General features: G+C 43.4%; 1 non-coding gene across 1 annotated transcript; it reads right to left on the bottom strand.

Annotated features, from left to right (window-relative positions):
- Positions 1-11207: 11207 nt before the first annotated feature.
- trnai-aau (transfer RNA isoleucine (anticodon AAU)) lies at positions 11208-11282 on the bottom strand. The gene has a single exon. It is a non-coding gene; the product is annotated as a tRNA-Ile (tRNA).
- Between the last annotated feature and the right edge of the window lie 7905 nt (positions 11283-19187).

The raw sequence follows: 19187 nt of genomic DNA, 5'->3' as shown, positions 1-19187 counted from the left end.
AAAGGAAAATACAGTAATTGTGGCAAATGACATTTCTGATTAATTTGCACTGCTTGCACCTAAGCCTGATTATCTGTTCCAGAAATCACTTACGGTACACAGAATCTTGTTTGACAACTTCGAGTCGAAGAAAAGAAAAGATCTGAAATCGATGTATCAAAACGACACGATCCAAAGGAGATTCCAGAACAGTCGAGAAGTAGTCGTTGACATTGTCTGGAAAGGGTTAAAAATTCATTTCTGAAGCGTTGGGATTCAAGCAAACCATACGGAGGGCCATTATCCTTATATGGAGAAAAGATGGGAAAGGTTGCGAACTTTCCCGGGACTCGTCGGCCTACAAGGATTATGCCACAACGACACTCATGATTAACCCGCGAAGTCACAAAAGAGCTCAGGACAACTTCTAAACATCTGCAGGCCTCCCTTGCTTCAGTTAAGGTCAGTGGTCATCACGCAACAATAAGGTGTGAGAAAAATGGTAGCAGGACAAAAACTACATCCCCTCCCCCAAAAAAAAAAGAATTAAATGAACATTTGCAAAACATTTAAATCTGGCGTAAATGTAGCACAGCAGTTCAGAAAATGAGCATCATGCTAACAGTCAAATGTAGTGTGTTGATGGTCTTGGGCTGCTTTTCTCCCTCATGATCTGGACAACTTGTTGTGATTGATCGAATCATGAATTCTGCGCATGAAATCCCCAAAATCCTGGAAGTGAATATTCAGCCATCAGTTTTTGACCTCAAGCTAGCTGAAGAGCACTTGTGTTTTTCACCAGCAAGTTGATACTTTTTCCATTAATCCATAGGGTTGAATGACATGGTGGTCCCATGACAATTTTTCAAATTTTTTTTCAAGAACCATCCAGTGTATGTTTTGGAAAGTTACGTCTGTTGTGTGTGTGTGTGTGTATGTGTGTGATTGCGAGTGTGACTGTTGTCTGTCTCCATGTGCCCTGCGATTGGCCAGCAACCAGTTCAGGGTGGGATCCGTTAACTGGACACCCTAAATTGTCCGTAGGTGGGATTTTGCGTGGAGCTGTTTGTCTCAATTTTCAGGGTGTCCCCCGCCTCCTGCCTGATGTCAGCTGGGATTGGCTCCGGCACTCCCGCGACCCTCGTGAGGATAAGTGGCTCAGAAAAGGGATGGAGATTTTTAAGGTGTGTATATATAATAAATGTGTAGTAGACTTGTGTTCAATGACGCTGACAATTAGGGCCACTGTTCCCCCCACCCTCACACTTTTCTCTCTTTTTCTTGGCCTCCCCCCTCAATAAACCTTTTTTTTCTCCACACATTTCAATGCGTGCCGAACACTCGCAATCCCAAGTAAAGTGAGATTTCACTTTCAGTGTGTTGGTGACCAAATCTCAAGTTATTTATTGTTTATTTCTCCACTCAACTGCAGTATTTCTTTGTCACCGCCAGGTGGCAGATTCTACCCACTACGTGTATTGCGTGTAGCCCCCGTTTGTCATCCCCGGCATGTTCATCTTTTTACAAATGCTTCCTGACAACGCTGGAAGATGTTTACATTTTGTTCTCATTTTTAGCTCAACACATTAGAACAAGGCTTTTATTGGTGGATATTATTATTATTATTATTTTTTAAATTTGCTGTGTATGACCTTCAACCCTTGTCACCTGCCCAGCCTTCAATTCTGCATGGTTTTCTTCGCTGCCCTAAATCTATACTTTCATGCTTGATCAAAGCATTTGATCCATTGTGCCATTCAAAATGATCCTGCAGTGAATATGGACTCAATCGAATCCAATAAATCCCTCCTCGGAAAATTAAATTATGGAATTTTATCTCTGGATCTGTTCAAGAAAGGACATTCTTCATACGTAACACTTTAAGATTAAGGGAACTTGATCTTTGGAGCCGGGTTGTCACAGTCAAAGTTTCACTGTGGACAAAATGTATAAACAGTTTTTTTTGCAATGGTACCCTGCTTCTGGACTACAGTCACAGTGCCGTTTAGCAAGGCACTTTCAAGAGGTGTTGCAAGGTTTGCGCGCCCCTTTCGGTCCTTGCACGCCTCCGTGTGTGTGATCGGGCTCTGTGGTTGAGAGAGCATGATAACAATGAAAAGAGAGGAAAAAAAATTACAGCACTTGTGGAGCAGCGTTCTGAGTTTTTGTTTATGAATGCGGCCATATAATCCACGATGGATTTGAAAAGAAACAGAAGAAATGTGCTTTAACCACAGACTTTTTAATTTCCGGGTGCTTTCATCCAAATCAGATAAACGGTGTAGAAATTGCAACAGCTTTTTATTTATGTGTGTCCTATTTTTTTTAACGGACTCTTAAGTAATGTGGCAGATTAACAATCAATTGAAACGTTCAATTTTTAATATTTGTTAGCAAATCCTTTGCGGTTGACAGATTTCAAATGCAAAAAGCACACCTGAAATGAATCCGAGAATGGCGGTTTTACACTGTTCTCACCCTGCGGCCCATGTTTAATAACAAGCTAATAACAGTAAAGAACTTGACTACATGTATTTACAAAAATAATAATTTAAATGAGTTTTAATTACAGCAAGAAACATTGCACGTCTTGACATCCGGTATCCACTGGCTGAGTTGAGCTGTTTGTTTATAGAGTAAAACTAGTCAGAAGCAGCTCCACTTCCTGTTGCTTACCTAATGTTTTGTGTAGGAACTTGTGACATCACTATACAGTAGTGGGGGAAAAAAACATTTTATTTTATTAATTAAGGTGTTTGAGACCCACTTTTGGGTCTCAATTCACCTGTTGAGCATCACTGCTCTTGACCGTTTATCTCACCGGTGTCAAACCCAAGGCCCGGGGGCCAGATCTGGCCCGCCACGTGATTTTTATGTGGCCCGTGAGCCAAATCTAGAGTGTCAATTTCCATGATTCTTGTAAAAATCTGTACCAAGATTTCAAATTGTCAGATATCATAAATGATAAAGTTGGGATACTACAAGCATTTGTGTGTTACCAAACGTGAATAGTTGAAATACACATTACCCTTGATTTTTGATTCGAAAGCTAGTCCATAAGTTGATGATGTAAATCTGATGAGATGATTAAATATTTTTGTTCCACAGTCGTAACGGCCCTCTGAGTGCAACAGGAACAAAAATGTGGCCCGCGATGAAAAATTAGTTTGACACCCCTGTTTTATCTGCTCCTTCTACAACAGGGGGTGTCCAAATATTTTTTGTCGCGGGCCACATTGTAGTTACTCTCTCAATCAGAGGACTGTTGTGACTCTCAAACCATAAAAATCTTTAATTGCCCCATCATATTAACACATGAAATGAATGAACTTGTTTTGGAGTCGGAAATCAAGGGTAACGGCTTTTTCAACTATTGTTGATGTTTATAGTACAGAAATGCTTGCAATATATCAATGATGTCATTCATCATATGACAATTTGAAATTGTGGTCCAGATTCAAACGAAAAACATGGAAAGTGACACACACAATTTTCCTCTGCGGAGCACATAAAATCATGCAGCGGGCCAGATCTGGCCCCCGGGCCTTGAGTTTGACACCAGCGTTCTACAATAAAAGGGATAAAGTGGGAATAACAAACCTGTTTTGGTTGTAAATACCCTCAAATTATAGCTGAACATCTGCATGTGAAGTACATGTCCTTCAATTCCTTTCAGCTCTATTGCTGCGGTGTTTATATCTTTCAAAAAGATGAGTATTGATGCCCCACCATTGAGGGGCCTAATTAGTTTATTCGATTCTCGTCTCGGCGAACACGCACGCTGGACTTTTTTTTGGGCGTCGGATTTATGCTCCGGCGGCAGCGCACCTGCGGCGGGGATGTCGGAGGTCAGGGTGGCCGTGAATTCTGCAAATTGCTCTTTTTCTCGAAACGCGGTACCGAGGTTGAGCTCGAGGGTAATTTCCGTCCGCATAAATCACTGCGAAGCGCAATTCGCCAAACGTTCGGACCGTGAGCTCGCTAATAGAGAACATGAGCTGGCCGAGATTGGACGTGTGGGTGACATAAGAGGCTTGGCTATTTGGAGCTCGTCTTTTGCTCCAACACACGTGAACGCAAATATTTGCGATTCCCTCCACGATGCGTACTTCCAGACTATTTGCGTTCAGTGTGTGTAAATAACTCCCGTGATCAAACTCATGCTAGGGATTCAAGTCTGAACTAGTTAGAACCTGTCAGAACTGTGAATTGACACAACGAGAAAACAATATATTGTGAGGCGGCACGGTGGCCTCACAGTTCAGAAGACCCGGGTTCGATCCCGGCCCCGCTTGTGCGGAGTATGCATGTCCTTCCCGTGCCTGCGTGGGTTTTCTCCGGGCTCTCCGGTTTCCTCCCACATCCCAAAAACATGTGACATTAATTGGACACTAAATTGCCCCAAGGTGTGATTGTGGGTGTGCTGTTTGTCTCAATGTGCCCTGCGATTGGCTGGCAACCGGTTCAGGGTATACCCCGCCTCCTCCCCGTTGACAGTTGGGATAGGCTCCGGCACTCCCCGCGACACTCGTGAGGATAACCGGCAAAGAAAAAGGATGGATGGATGGATGGATGCTCTTGTGACAAACTCATTTTTGTGGCAGGCCACATTGTGGTTAAGGTTTCCCTCAGAAGGCTGTTTTTGCTGTTTTAAGCGTCAAAATCTTTTGCCTCATCATCACACTTACACATGAAATGTATGAAATAGTTTTGGATTCTGAAATCAAGGCTAATGGCTTTTTCAACTATTGTTGATGTTGGCACAAAAAGCACGAAAAAGCGCCAGCAGCCTAGCATAAAAATGCTTGGAATATCTCGTTATCATTTATGATATCCGTCCATCCATTTTCTTTGCCGCTTATCCTCACAAGGGTAGCGTGGAGTGCGGGAGCCTATCCCAGCTGTCAAGGGGCAGGAGGCAGCGTACACCCTGAACCGGGTGCCAGCCAATCACAGGGCACATGGAGACAAACAGCCACACCCACAATCACACCTTGGGGCAATTTAGTGTCCAATTAATGTCGCATGTTTTTGGGGTGTGGGAGGAAACCAAAATGCCTGTAGAAAACCCACGCGGGTACGGGGAGAACATGCAAACTCCGCACAGGCAGGGTCGGGATCGAACCCGGGTCCTTAGAACTGCGAAGCCAACACTTTACTAACTGGCCCACCGTGCCGGCTCATTTATGATATGACAATTTGAAATTTTCAGTACAGATTTGAACAAAAATCATAGAAGCTGATCACATGACTCGTCTCCGCGGGCCACATAATATCATATGGCTGGCCAGATCTGGCCCCCGGGCCTTGAGTTTGACACCTGTGACTTAATGGCAAAAATGATATTAAGCTACCAATTTCTCAATCCTTATTATCATCCAGTTACACAATAACACGGGAAAAATCAGACAGCAAATGTATGCATGCCTTTGAAATCTAAATTTATCCGCCTCATGTGAAATGTTTCCAAGCCTCCCCACTGTGACGCCGGCTCCGCATTCCACATCAAGGGATGCTTCGGCCACTGAGGATTGTGCACAAATGTGTGTGAATTTGAGGGAAGGGGGGAAGGGTGGGGGTTGAGGGGATGGAGGGGGGGGGGGTCAGTGTTGCTCTGATGGTGGCTGCCTGAGCCAATCAGTCAGCCCGTGTTGCCTCTCCTGTTTCTTAATTGGCCCCCTCTCTTTGGGTGAGTGCGCTGCTTTTTAACGCCGCGCAGTGGGGGGATGAGACCCGGAGAGTGACGAGCACCGTCTCCATCCGAAGCCTCCGTTGTGGGGAACAAAAAAAAAAACTGACTGTTTTGTTAAAAATTTTGTCGAGGTGCGGCTCCCCATTTCTTCTTCTGCTTCTTCTTCTTTTCACCAGTTCCGCTCAGCGACACACGGATGGACAAGATGAACCACAGCTCGGCTGAAGCGGAGACCGAAACCATAGAACCGCTCCGTTACCTCAGGTAGGCACCACCACCCCTCTTCGCTCCCCCCACTACAACACTTGTCTGCGTGGGGAACATCTCCAGGAACCTTTGTTATGTGACAGCGCTTTACAAAACATCAATTATTCAGCTTGGATGGGAGGATAATTTGCACTTCACTTCCGAAAGGATGATGATGATGATGACGCTCACACCGTAGTCCGCCCGCTAATATTGTTTGCATTGTGTCCTCTTTTTGTTTTACATACGGTATAATATCATTTGTCAGGCCCCGATATGTGTGTAACACATGAAGGGCTGAAATTACTTTTCTAACCCCCCCCCCCCCAAAACTAAATATAAAACATGGTTGTGCTTCATTTTTAATTTTAGCTGTAATTGATTTTTTTACCAAGTAGCTCGTTGTAATTATGTGAACAAAGTTAATATTTAATAAAGGAAAAGTCCTTTGAACTAGTCACTTGATGTGAGGCAAGGTAGATTTAGCTCTTGCAAAAGTGAACATTCTTAGAACAATTTGATTTATTTTTTTTTTTGACTCAAAAGAAATCCAACTAATTTCTTACAAAAATAAACTGAAAATTTTAAAAATTCGAAGAAAAAGCCTAATCTCCTCGGATTACCACTTTTTTTCTATTAATCAGATTTCATAGTGGAAAAACATCTGACAGTTTTTTTTTTTACTGGGGAGTTTTTTTTTTTATTATTTGGAAAAAAAGTAGTCATTCTATAAAATTATTGGAATACAATATTTAATTTAAAATTCATTTAAAAGCGATTACAACATTTCTCCATTATTGCACTTTTCCCCAAATCAGACTTCTCACAATGTTATTATTTCTAAAGAAATGGAGTCTTATTCTTCAATATTCTGGAAAAAACATAGTTATTTCTAAAAATTAATCACAATAAAGGTATGGAGTAGTTTAACAAGTAAAAGTTTTCTGAGCCCAGATCATTTTAAACAATCTGAACACATACCCGCTTTTACATTTAAATTCAATCATGGACATTTATTTAAAAAATAAACTGTACGTGTATGTACACGTACATACTTACTTGTGCGGCCTTCACCGATGTAATGAATTCACATGTAAAATATTCATATCATTAGCACGTGGCTCATAAATCATTTCCAAAAGATACATTTATATTCATGAATCGTGATGGGGAAGTCTGGACGCAAGCCAAATGTTGCCTGTTGTTGCCGCGCTCGACCGAACCTTCTGCTTGCTAATATGTGAAATAATGATCATAAGTATCATGTTGCTATGACGATATAGGATCTCATTGATAGCTTGATGATATGATATCAAATCTTTTGGGAGATTACAGATTCTGAAGATGTATGCAGCCTTTGGCTTCCTTCTCACCGGTCACAATTTGTAAGGAGGTTTTGAAAAAACTTCGAGAGAAGCACTCAGGATTAAATTTCATCACAATTATGAATAATACAATATCTATAATTCACTTCTAGAGTTTATATCATGAAATGATCTCTTTGAGAATATTCCTAGGAAGTCACAGTGGCACTGGTTAGGGTTAGGGTTAGGTTTAGAATAAGCCCACGGGATGCTAGCACTACTATCTACTGCACTAGTAGCCTTTAGGGGCTACGTGTTGTCAATCGACACCATGTTGTTGATCCCTGCTCTAGTGGATATTGCTCTATGTCTGATCAAGTACCCCATTTATTTCGAGTACTTTCCAAGATACTTGAGGTCACTGGGTTCGATTAGATTACATCAGCAGTTACACGGGCCTTGTCTGTTCCTACCCGGTCGCAAGTGGCATCCAAGCTTGCTCAAAGGTGGCGTTTGTTCTGATTTGAGCGCTACAAACATCATCCTGTGTCAAGTGTGGTACGAGACTCATTGAGGAGAAAGTAATTGGCCGTCGCCGGGTTCTTACTGGTGACAATTTGCACTCAAGGGTACTCAAACCTGCATCCGCGGGTATTGCTTTGTATCAGAGAGAGAACCTCGTAGATTTTGGCGACAATCCTGGTCAAGATGCTTGCGGTACAATAGTCGGATTCCTTGCTTGGATTAATAGGTAGAGTTGTACTCAGGTTTACATGACCCCGTAGAATCTGTACGATATCCACCATTATCCATCCATCCATCCATCCATTTTCTTAGCTGCTTATCCTCACAAGAGTCCCGGGAGTGCTGGAGCCTATCCCAACACTCTTCGGGCAGGAGTCGGGGCACGCCCTGGACTGGTTGCCAGACAACAGCCGCTCTCACAATCTCACCTAGGTGCAATTTAGAGTGCCCAAATAATGTTGCATGTTTTTGGGATGTGGGAGGAACCCGGAGTGCTCGGAGAAAACCCACGCAGGCAAGGGATGAACATGCAGACTCCACACAAACGGGGCCTGGATTTGAACCCTGTTGAGGCTAACGCTTTACAGCTTATCCACCATGCCACCATCTACTATTTTATTTTCCTGTATTTTATTTTATTTTAAGTAAACATGAATTGTCTGGAAGAATAGATTTATCCCAATTCCAATGAAGTTGGGACGGTGCATAAGACGTAAATAAAAACAGGAAACAATGATGAACAAATACTTTTCATCACTTTAATACGCTTCAAAGACAAGTTGCCGTAATTCCCGGTCTACAGAGCGCACCTGGCGAAAAAAACTCACGGAGTACATTTGCAAGTGCCAACATTGTAAGCCATATTGAAACACAAGATATTTACAAAGAAAGACGGTACACAGAACGAGTTTAATGCTAGCGCTAGTGCTTACACTGGTGCCGTGCTAAAGCTAGCCCTAACGCTAGCGCCATGCTAAAGCTAGCAGTAATGCTAGCAACGCACTAGCACTAACACTAACAGGGCTCGTTAAAATAAAACTTATCGGTAAATATACCGAGACACACCAGTAACACAGCAGCAGCATGCTAGCACAGCGCAAACAGGGCTGGTAAAAGTCACTTCCTCGGGACATATATTCCACTGGTCTCACTCTTACCTTTTCCGCTCGAGTGCCCGCTTGCGGCCGTTAGAAAAAAATTGCACAAATTAGCCGCATCACCCCATAAACAGCGGGTTGGAAGCGTGTGAAAACAAAATCGCGGCTTGTTGGCCGGAAATTACGGTACTAATGCCAGCAGTTGTCACAGCCATGTGTTACAATACAGTGGTTGGTGTAGATTCCTTAAATTTAATTTTTTTTAAAACATCATCCAATAATTCCTGTCTTACGTAGTTGACCGTGTTTTTCGCCTTCTTCATCGAGAAATGAAGAGATGTTTACAAGCCGTCCAACTTGTTTCAACGTGTCAAATTCCGACGCGCTTATCTAATCTGATTTAAACGGAGGAGAAAATTTACGGCCAAGCGGTGCCCGGAAGTCAATCCGCCCTCTCCATCTTGCTGACCCAATCATCTGACTCTGCCTATAAATAAAACGGCCAGGCTGTCACAGTCAAATTCAGCTGCCTGCACCCGAACCGTGTTTGGGTCAGCTGAACGGAGGCAGAGCGCATCCTGAGGAATAACAACTAGCTTGCATATGCGCGAGTGTCACGAAAGTAGCCCGAATCCAGACGGCGTGACAAAGCGAGAGGGCGGAAGGTGAGAAAAGTCGTCGGGGGCTCAGGTGGTGCCAAAGTTATGGACATTAGAACATAAATTGCACATTATAGGTGAGAAATGACAAACCCAATTCCAATGACGCTGGGATGTTGTGTTACACATAAATGAAAAACTGAAACTGAACTGTGGCACGATTGCTTGCAACGTTAGCCTCGCAGTTCTCAGGGCTAGGGTTCAAATCCTTTGCATAGCAAGAGTTTACAGTTGCACTAATGGTTGTAGCGCCAAACTGTATTTGCTTATGGCGGGCCAGCAGCGGACAAGTGACTGTCGTCATCCATGGTTGGGCGCGGCAAGGATGCGAGCAAAAGTCAAGCTAAAATTGATATGTCACAAAAGCAATATTTCCTTTATGTGTGGCTGGAATTGAATTAAAATCATTTCAGGTCCTGGCCCAGAAGGTTTCAGCCCGTACAGGCATGAAACCCATGACCTTGGGGTTTTCAGCACCATGGTCTAGACCACTGATTCCCAAACAGTGTGCCGTGAGCGCTCTTCAGGTGTGCCGTGTGAAGTTATCCAATTTTGTGTAATTGCTAAAATATAAAAAAAGCATTTATTCCTAGAAATAATGTATCTTTATTTCATCTATTTATGCCAGTGAGGCATAATGACAAACAGAAGAAAAAAAATCCTCTTTTATTAGATGGCAGGAAGTACTTACAGTCATTAATCGATCCATTTTTGGTGACATTTACTTTTGTTGGTGTGCCGTGGGATTTTTCCATTGTAAAATATGTGCCTTGGCTCTATAAAGGTTGGAAATCACTGTTGCAGACCGATTGAACTGATCGGCCGTTTAATCCGAGTGGTCGTTCGTACTGACCGGAACCAATGAGTTACCAGCTACAGTAGTGCCTCGGTTCTCGACCAGAATCCGTTCAAGAAGTGAAACGTTCGAAATCCGAAGCTTGTTTTCCCATTACAATGAATGGAATATGAAATAGTGCGTTCCAAGCCTAAAAATATATATATATATTTTTAAAAAGATTTTTTTTTTTTAGCTACTGGGCTTATGAGCAGTAAGGACAAATGTGACCGTTTTTATTTATGCTCAAGCATGGCGCACTTAATATGGGTGTGGACCTGGCGATATTGCTAGAAAAAGACAACTAAACTGAAGCTGTCATAAGTGTCAGTTATTATACTTAAGTTAGTGTTGTTGTTTATTTACTTCTTTGAATTAAAGAGTTAATTAGAGTAAAGAAGAATTTATGTTATTGAGAGAAAACATTTTCTTTTGTTTACATTTCTGAAGTGGAACCTTGTTCACCAATGTTGTTGGTGTCAGGACGGTTATTTTGGAGCACTTCCTGTACAAACAGTATCTCAGTGGCAAAGATTCGACGGGAGTTAGTTAGAAAGAGAGAAGCAAGAAGAATAACTCCGTTTTGTCAGAAGGTCAATGAGTTCTTACGGCTTCTTTGGCATATGCGGCATAAATTGGCATCAAAGGATCTTGGCATGTCGGCATATAAGCTTGTTGACGTGCTAATAAAGGCCTGTGAAAAAAAGCAACTTGTCCAAAAGTGACTGAAGTGGAGTTACATAAACGGTTCAATCCCCTCAAAAAAAAAAAACAAACAAAAAAAATGTTGGCTTTCCGCCCCACCGTGATAATCTTCAACCACTTGTAAAAGCACAAGTGCTGTCTGATAGCTAATGTCGCTAAAACCAATGGCCCGTACGGGGATTGAACCCGTGGCCTTGGCGTTATTAGCGCCACGCTCCGGAGCAACTGAGCTAACCGACCGTTCAGAGGTCGCTGTAATACGTACCGACCCAAATCAATGAGTTAGCAGATACTGGGCTCGTGAGGCTAACACACTCCAAACTGTCTGAGCTAACCAGGCATGTACTTCTCACATTTATACATATTTACAATATATAGCAGCAATGGATGTGACCGTTTCCATTCATGCATACCCAAAGAACCACCATGAAAGTACCGGTACTAGATGAACATGCAAACGCCAGGTAGGAAGACCGGATCTTGTATTCAAACACCAAACCTCAGAACTGTGATACTCGTGGAAAATAAAGTTTTTCGTGCTGAGAACATTAACCAAAACAGCAGCACCAATCAAAGCGTAATCCATAAAAAAAAAGAATCAGCCAATCAAATTTGTAGACGAATATCATTTCCTCGTGCAACGCGTCCAGTAAATGTTTCAGCTCAACACGAAACGGTTTGAGGGCAGAGTGAAAAGTTTGTACGCATTCAGTCGGCTGAAATGTCGCACGGAATTTGGTTCGACTCACTCAGGAGAGCACAAAAGGAGCGGGATGAAAAAAAGACCACCCACTCTCACAGAAAGAGGGTCTTAACATTGGCCTGCGTGCGACCCTCCGCGGGTTTGAGTCTTATTACAAAAGCTCTACTGCTTTCTTCCCTCCTTTGCTGCTCTAATCTTGGACAAGATGAAATTGAGAGACGATGCGGGATGTTTATTTTTTATTTTTTTCCGCCACTCAATCTTAAAAATGTGCGAAGGTTCTCCCGCCCTGCTTTAAATGCCCGTGTCGCCCCGTTTTGTCATGACGTGTCATTTTCCTTCCGTCGGGGTCACCCTCGGAGCTGGAGAGCGCACTTGAGCTGCAAACAACATCTTGCGCAAGCCTACCATTTCCCGACAATTCTAAGCGAGCGAAGGATACCGTTTTGTCAAATCTTCATCTGCGTTATCGATTTTCACCTAGACGGATTATCATCAGAATTGCTTATTGACTGGGTCGGGACGCGGTTTTCACGCGGGATGTGCCGACGTTTCAGAGTGCTGAGAGGGTCGCTAATAATCGGCCGTCCTAAATCGCCGCCTGCTTTGATCATGTGTTGCGACACTCTTTCGAATATCTGCTGCGTTCTAACAATGCCACACCAAGGCTATTTATTAGCCTTTCTATGGCATTTTCTTTGTTAGCTGTGTCTTTCCCTGTCAAACTAATTTTTGGTGTGGGCCACATTGTACCGTAATTTCTAGCCTATATGCCGCAAATTTTTTCACACACAATCAACCCTGAGGCTTATGCGGTGATGCGGATAATTTGTGCATTTTTTTCTAAGGGCCACAACGGGGCATTCGAGTGGAAAAAGTAAGAATGAGACCGGTGGAATATATGTGCCGAGGAAGTAAATTTTACCGGTCCGGCCCTGATAGTGCTGTGTGTTACTGCCGTGTCTCAGTGATTTTTACCAGGTTTTTTTTGTTGTTGTTTGTTTTTAATCGGGCCCCATTATCGCGGTGGCACTAGCGTTAGCATCTCATGTTTCAATGTTGGTTTCAATCTGGCCACTTGCGGCTTTTATACGGCTGCGGCCTATGTATGTACCAAATGGTATTTCCTTTACAAATGTACTGGGTGAGGCTTATAACCAGGTGCGCTTTGTAGGCCGGGAATTACGGTACTTCCAGTTTCCCTCAGATAGCTGTTATGACTGTGAAACCATAAATATCTTTAATCGCCTCGAACTTAGACACAAAATTGCTGAAATAGTTTTGGAATCAGAACACAATGCCAATGTGTTTTTCAACCATTGTTCATGTTTGGTGACACAAAAAAATCTAATAACATCTCAATGTCATCATTTATGATATATGACTAAGATATTTAGAAAAGATTGTCACAAAAATCAGGGAAGTTCATTTGCCACCACAGGCCGCATAAAATGATGTGGCGGGACAGATCTGGCCCTGGGCCTTGAGTTTGACACCTGTGCATTAGACAAACCATGTTTGGTTGGATCTCTTTTTTTTTTTTTTTTTTTTTTTTGACAGAATACCGTGCTAAACAATCATAGCTGTAATAAAGAGCTTGATGCGCCCACTTTTGAAAAATTGTTTACAGTCAGCCAAACTGCTGGTAAAATGAGTACCGTAATTCCCAGCCTACAGACCTGGTTGCAAGCCTCACCGAGTACATTTGTAAAGGAAAAAACATTTGTGTAAAAGCCGCAAGTGCCCACATTGAAACCCACATTGAAACATGAGATATTTACAAAGAAAGAAGGTACACAGAAAGAGTTTAACGTTAGCGCTGCGCTAGTGCTAATGCTAGCGCTAACAGGGCCGGTTAAAATAAAACTTACCGGTAAATATCAATGAGACGTGCTAGTAACACAGCAGCAACACGCTAGCGCAGCGCTAACAGGGCTGGTAAAAGTCACTTCCTCGGCACATATATTCCACTGACCTCATTCTTACCATTTCCGCTCGAGTGCAGTTGCTTAATTTAATCATTTTAGAGTGAACGGTACCATTGGTTGGTGATCAGTTCCGAGTACTGTATACGTTGCCACCTGCTGCAAAAAAATCTCGGATTTGCTCCTGCTCACCCCGAGGATAAGTGCGAGACAAACTAGATGGATTTTGAGAGTGAAAGAACTATGTTGCTCCTATTTTATTGTGTTAAATCCCATCAGAGGGTCCTGACGGTAATTAGGAGTGATAAGAGGCTTGCGTCTTTCAATATGTGTTGGCGGGAATTTGTTTTGTTAATGAGTTATTTGTATGCATGTTTCAGTTGAGGGGGGGTGTTGGGAATCAATCATATCGACCAAAGAAAATCGATCTGAGCTGAGCTTTGTGGGCGAGCGAGCCAGCGTGTCAAATGCGCGCAGGTTGGCTGAAACCGCGCATCCCGCATTGCTTTGTTGCTTTGGATGTGTTCATGAGGCAAGTCCGAGATTCCACTTGGAAATAACGACTGCCGACAATGAACCACAATTCGCTGCGAGTTGTGCAGATTTAATGGGTGTTTGTTTTATCTTGTGTTGTGTTTATAAGAAATCTTTACTTATTTGACACGCCGTGAACCGTTCTTAACTATCCACACAGAAGTTTTGGCCCATCATCTGGACCAGTGCACTGTTTTGGAGGCTGAAAACACAAACAGAGCAGAACTTTCTTTCGAAAACAGATACCATAATTCCCGGCCTACAGAGCGCACTTGGTTATAAGCCTTACCCAATACTTTTGTAAAGGAAATACCATTTGATACATGCGTAGGCCGAAGCCGTATAAAAGCTGCAAGTGCCCACATTGAAACCGGCATTAAAACAGGAGATATTTACAAAGAAAGATGGTACATAGAGAGTTTAATGTCAGTGCCGGCTGCTAATGCTACCGCTAGCGCTGCCACACTAACGCCGCTGCGCCAACCCTAGCCCCGTTGTGCTAACAGGGCCGATTTAAATAAACAAACAAATAAATAAATAAATAAATAATAATAAAATAAAAATAAAAAAAACTTATTGGTAAAAATCACCGAGACACGGCAATAACAGGGTAGCGCAGTGCTAACAGGGCCAGGCTGGTAAAAAAGTCGTGGCTTATAGGCCGGAAATTACAGTAATAACTAAAATCACATTTTACCTCTACAAGATTTATCATCAGTACAATAACAGATCATGTTTGTAGTAGGTTTTGGCAAGCTATGATCTTTATACCCTATCATGAGGGTATGCTAACTTTTTCCTCTGAGGACTGCGCCCATTCTTACACTTAAATTCATGAAACATGCTAAAACCAATCCATCAAGTATTTATACACTGGTGCCGTAAGATACCAGTTCCATTCGACTTGGAGTTTTTGTGAGATTCAAGACGTCGCTAGGTAGCCTTTTTGCTTTGACTTGAGAGCACAGACTTGAGATATGAGCGCTTCATGGTGGCAGTGAATTCAATAGTAATATTTACAGTATGCACCACTTTGGCAAATAGTGAAAAATTCAAGATGTTGCTTGCACATTGACGGTTGAAGTTTGCTGTCACACTAAACATAAATCAGATAACCACACCTTTTTGTACTTAAAAGTACCACATGGGTGATCCTTTTGGTCCGCTAGCTTAGTGCTAATGCTAATTGAGTTTATATTTCAGCTGTGGTTGAATTATTATTATTTTTTTTTTTCAAATGCTCCGTGAATCAAAGCAACCTGCGATGAGTAACATGCAGAATTTTCGACGCGAGCCAACAACCGCTTGAACCGAGGACTTTTCCAGCTGTGCCCGTCACTGCAGCAACTGTCATTTTCCCCTTGAATGCGACTTCCTTTATTCGCAATCCTCTTTGTGGCGTATCGCTCCGCTGGGCTTCCTGCCAGCGGCGGTCAAGGCTCTCCTGACGGAGGTGAAAGCAAACGGAACGCGTCTTCTTCGGATGACAGAAATGGACTAATACTGCGTGGGAGCGCTGGGATGCAATTTGTTGTGAGCAGTATTTTGTAATGTAAAGAGTATATGTGTTATATTTTAATTTCCTTTCTTGTGTGAACAAGGAGAGATTAAAATGAAGATTGAACAGAATGCAGTAGTGCTAAACATGCTGCCTCGTGATCCTAACGTAGATTTTTATTTTTTAGTTTTTTACTGTAACTTTGGAACAGAGTGCGCAAAATCACCTTGGATAACAATCCTCGGGCGGCTTCACCAAGTCTAAAGACTAACCATCCATCCATCCATTTTCTTTGCCGCTTATCCTCACGAGGGTCGCGAGGAGTGCTGGAGCCTATCCTAGCTGTCAACGGGCAGGAGGCGGAATACAGCTAATCGCAGGGCACATGTAGGCTGACAACAGTCGCACTCACAATCACACCTACGGGCAATTTAGAGCGTCCAATTAATTTTGTATGTTTTTGGGATGTGGGAGGAGACCGGAGTGCCCGGAGAAAACCCATGCAGGCACAGGGAAGAACATGCAAACTCCACACAGGCGGGGCCAGGATCGAACCCGGTTTCTCAGAACTGTGAGGCCAACGCTTTATCAGCTGCTCCACCGTGCCGCCCGTCTAAAGACTAATGCATCATTTTCATATTTCCCATGAATTTCCATTACGCTAACCACCTACTCTCCCTACGTCGACTTGTATGTAAGTCCCATGGTCTCTTCATCTGGTTGTCATGGAAACCACCAAAGCCAGCTTGAATCAAAGTGGGAATTGATGTTTATGAAAAGATTATTTTTTTTTTGTTCCATGGGGGATGTTTAACATGACATGCCCGCCGCTCGTGACAACGTTAAAACCCTTTGACTAAATTCCACGTGAAAATGTAAAGCCGTGTAAAAAGAACGAAGGGGGGGGGGGGTGTTACGACAGCTGTCACGGAGACAGAACGGTGCACACAGTCGCTGCAACAGGCCAGTTTGTGTACGTCGTCAGGTGATGGCGAGTCCCACTGCCTTGCTTCTGCCTTTCGGCGACATTGGGTTAGCAGAGTTCTTGGTAATTGGCTCGGGTGTCTCCCTCGGCTGAATCCCGATTGGTTAACGTCGCCTAGCAAAGCAGGAGAGAACCAATTAAAGTTCATCCTGAGCTGCCTATATAATCACACCTGACGCCGTTAAAATGACTTTTCTTTTATATCCTCAATCGAACAATTTGTTTCATAGCTCGGACCACCTCAGCCGGGCTCTATTTTTAGTCCGTCCGCCACCTCTAATAAGTGGGAGTGCGGTGGAATTTTTCTGTTTCTTGGATGTGTTGTTGGGCGGTTGCTAAGCCCCCCCCCCATCCCCCCTCCTCTGGTGGCTTGGAACCCGCCAGGTTAATCGCGATGCCGAGGAGAGAGGGAAAAAAAACAAACCAAAACACCAATTTGGTGTAAGGCCGGTGGAGGAATTGAGACAGAAGCAGGAAAAAAGAGGCTAGTTGAAAATAACCCTTTAAGGCAGCCCGCGGGCCGCATGCCAAAGGATTTGAGCCCGTTCTGTCTAAAACGCTTAACGAAAAACACCCCCGAGGCACCGTTGGGAAGTACTTGAAATCATTCAACCAACAGATAATAGATGATAATAATCATGTCGTGGAAATGTTTCAGAACAGGGAGCGACGTGTCTTTGTCTGGAGGCTTGGTGAAGCAGCGTGTGGTTGACCTGTTCCAAGACAAATTGGATTAAACAATTTAACACGGGGGGGCTGTGGTGGTTGGTAAAGCGTTGGCCTCACGGTTCTGAGGTCCCGAGTTCAATCCCGGAGTGTGTGGAGTTTGATTGTTCTCCCCTTGCCTGCGTGGGTTTTCTCCGGGCCTCCGGTTTCCTCCCACATCCCAAAATCGAGCAACATTAATTGGACACTCTAAATTGGTGTGATTGGGAGTGCGGCGTGCATACATTTGGCGTCTGATGTTTCCCGTGTTATTGCGCAACTGGATGATAATATGGGTTGAGAAATTGGTAGCCTAATAGCATTTTCGCCATGAAGTCACAGGTGTCAAACTCAAGGCCCGGGGGCCGGATACGGCCCGCCGTATGATTTTTATGTGGCCCGCGGAGCCAAATCATGTGACTGGCTTCCATGATTTTTGTTCAAATCTGTACCAAAATTTCAAATTGTCATATAAATGAAGTGGCACAGTGGATCAGCTAGTAAAGCGTTGGCATCATAGTTCTGGTTTTATCCTGGGCCCGTCTGTGTGGAGTTTTCCATGTTCTCCCCCTGCCTGCGTGGTCTTCTCCAGCCACTCCCACATCCCTTGCAATTGGCTGGCAGCCAGTTCAGGGTGTGACCCACCTCCTGCCAGTTGACAGCTGGGATAGGTTCCCTGCGACACTCGTGAGGATAAGCGGCAAAAGAAAATGGATGGATAGATAAGCGGTAATAATCTGGTATTTACAGGACGGACAAGCAATCGTTAGCGTCCACATGCTTTTTTTTTTTTTAACGTTCCAGCCTGCAAATTTTTATTGCAATAAATTCTACAGTGTGTCTGCATCGTAATGCAACACTTTTTTTTTTTTTTTTTTTTTTTTAGATATTATCGGACAGCCCATAAACTTCAAAGGTAATTCCCTCTTCGTCCCTTTCTGTGCCACGGCTCGGAACTAACGATCCATAAATACGGAACCTTCCACGGTGATTAAGTTTGACTTCAACTGGGAGTAAAAAAAAAAAAACAAAAAAAAACCCTTCCACACACGGGACACAGAGCGCTGCTTTTGTCTTAAAATGAACAGCCGCAAAGTCACCAGACTCTACACTTTAGTAATGAGGACACCTTCTCTGCCGTTACCATAGCAACCCCAAATTACCTACAGTACTTTACTGCCCTGTGATATGGGTGGGCCGCCCAAGACACCGTGTTGGTTTACGGTTCAGTTTTCTCCGGGCACTCTAGCTTTCTCCCATATCCCAAAAACGTGCAACAATAATTGAACACTCTAAATTGCCCCTAGGTATAGTTGTGACTGCGGCTGTTTCTATCGATGTGCCCTGCGATTGGCTGGCAACCAGTTCAGGGCGTACCCCGCCTCCTGCCCGTTGACAGCCGGGATAGACTCCAGCGCTCCCCGTCACCCTTGTGAGGATAAGCGGCTAAAAAAATGGATGGATGGATTTTGCACTTAAAACTACAGTTGAGTTCACTGACTTTATTTTTTTTAATTAAGGAAAACAAAATGCCGCGGGGACTTTTTCTGACTGAACAGCGCGATGACTTCAGACTAGAGATAATTATGTCTCTCCTTAAGAGACCATCAGCGGATGACTTTTTCATTCAGGAGATTAGTACTGGAAGAAGAGCCGTTCCAACAAAATAGATGATTTAATTCAGCAATAATGGTGGACCCGGTTATGAGAGTAAATACATTCTCACACTCCGAAATACTGCTGCGCTCTTTACTGACAAAATTCTACAGAAACCTATTGGATTCACTCGGATTAA

Source organism: Syngnathoides biaculeatus, chromosome 7 (assembly GCF_019802595.1).
Source record: "Syngnathoides biaculeatus isolate LvHL_M chromosome 7, ASM1980259v1, whole genome shotgun sequence".
Lineage (NCBI taxonomy): Eukaryota > Metazoa > Chordata > Actinopteri > Syngnathiformes > Syngnathidae > Syngnathoides > Syngnathoides biaculeatus.
Note: the sequence above shows the minus strand (reverse complement) of the source record. Positions and strands in the feature narration are given on the sequence as shown.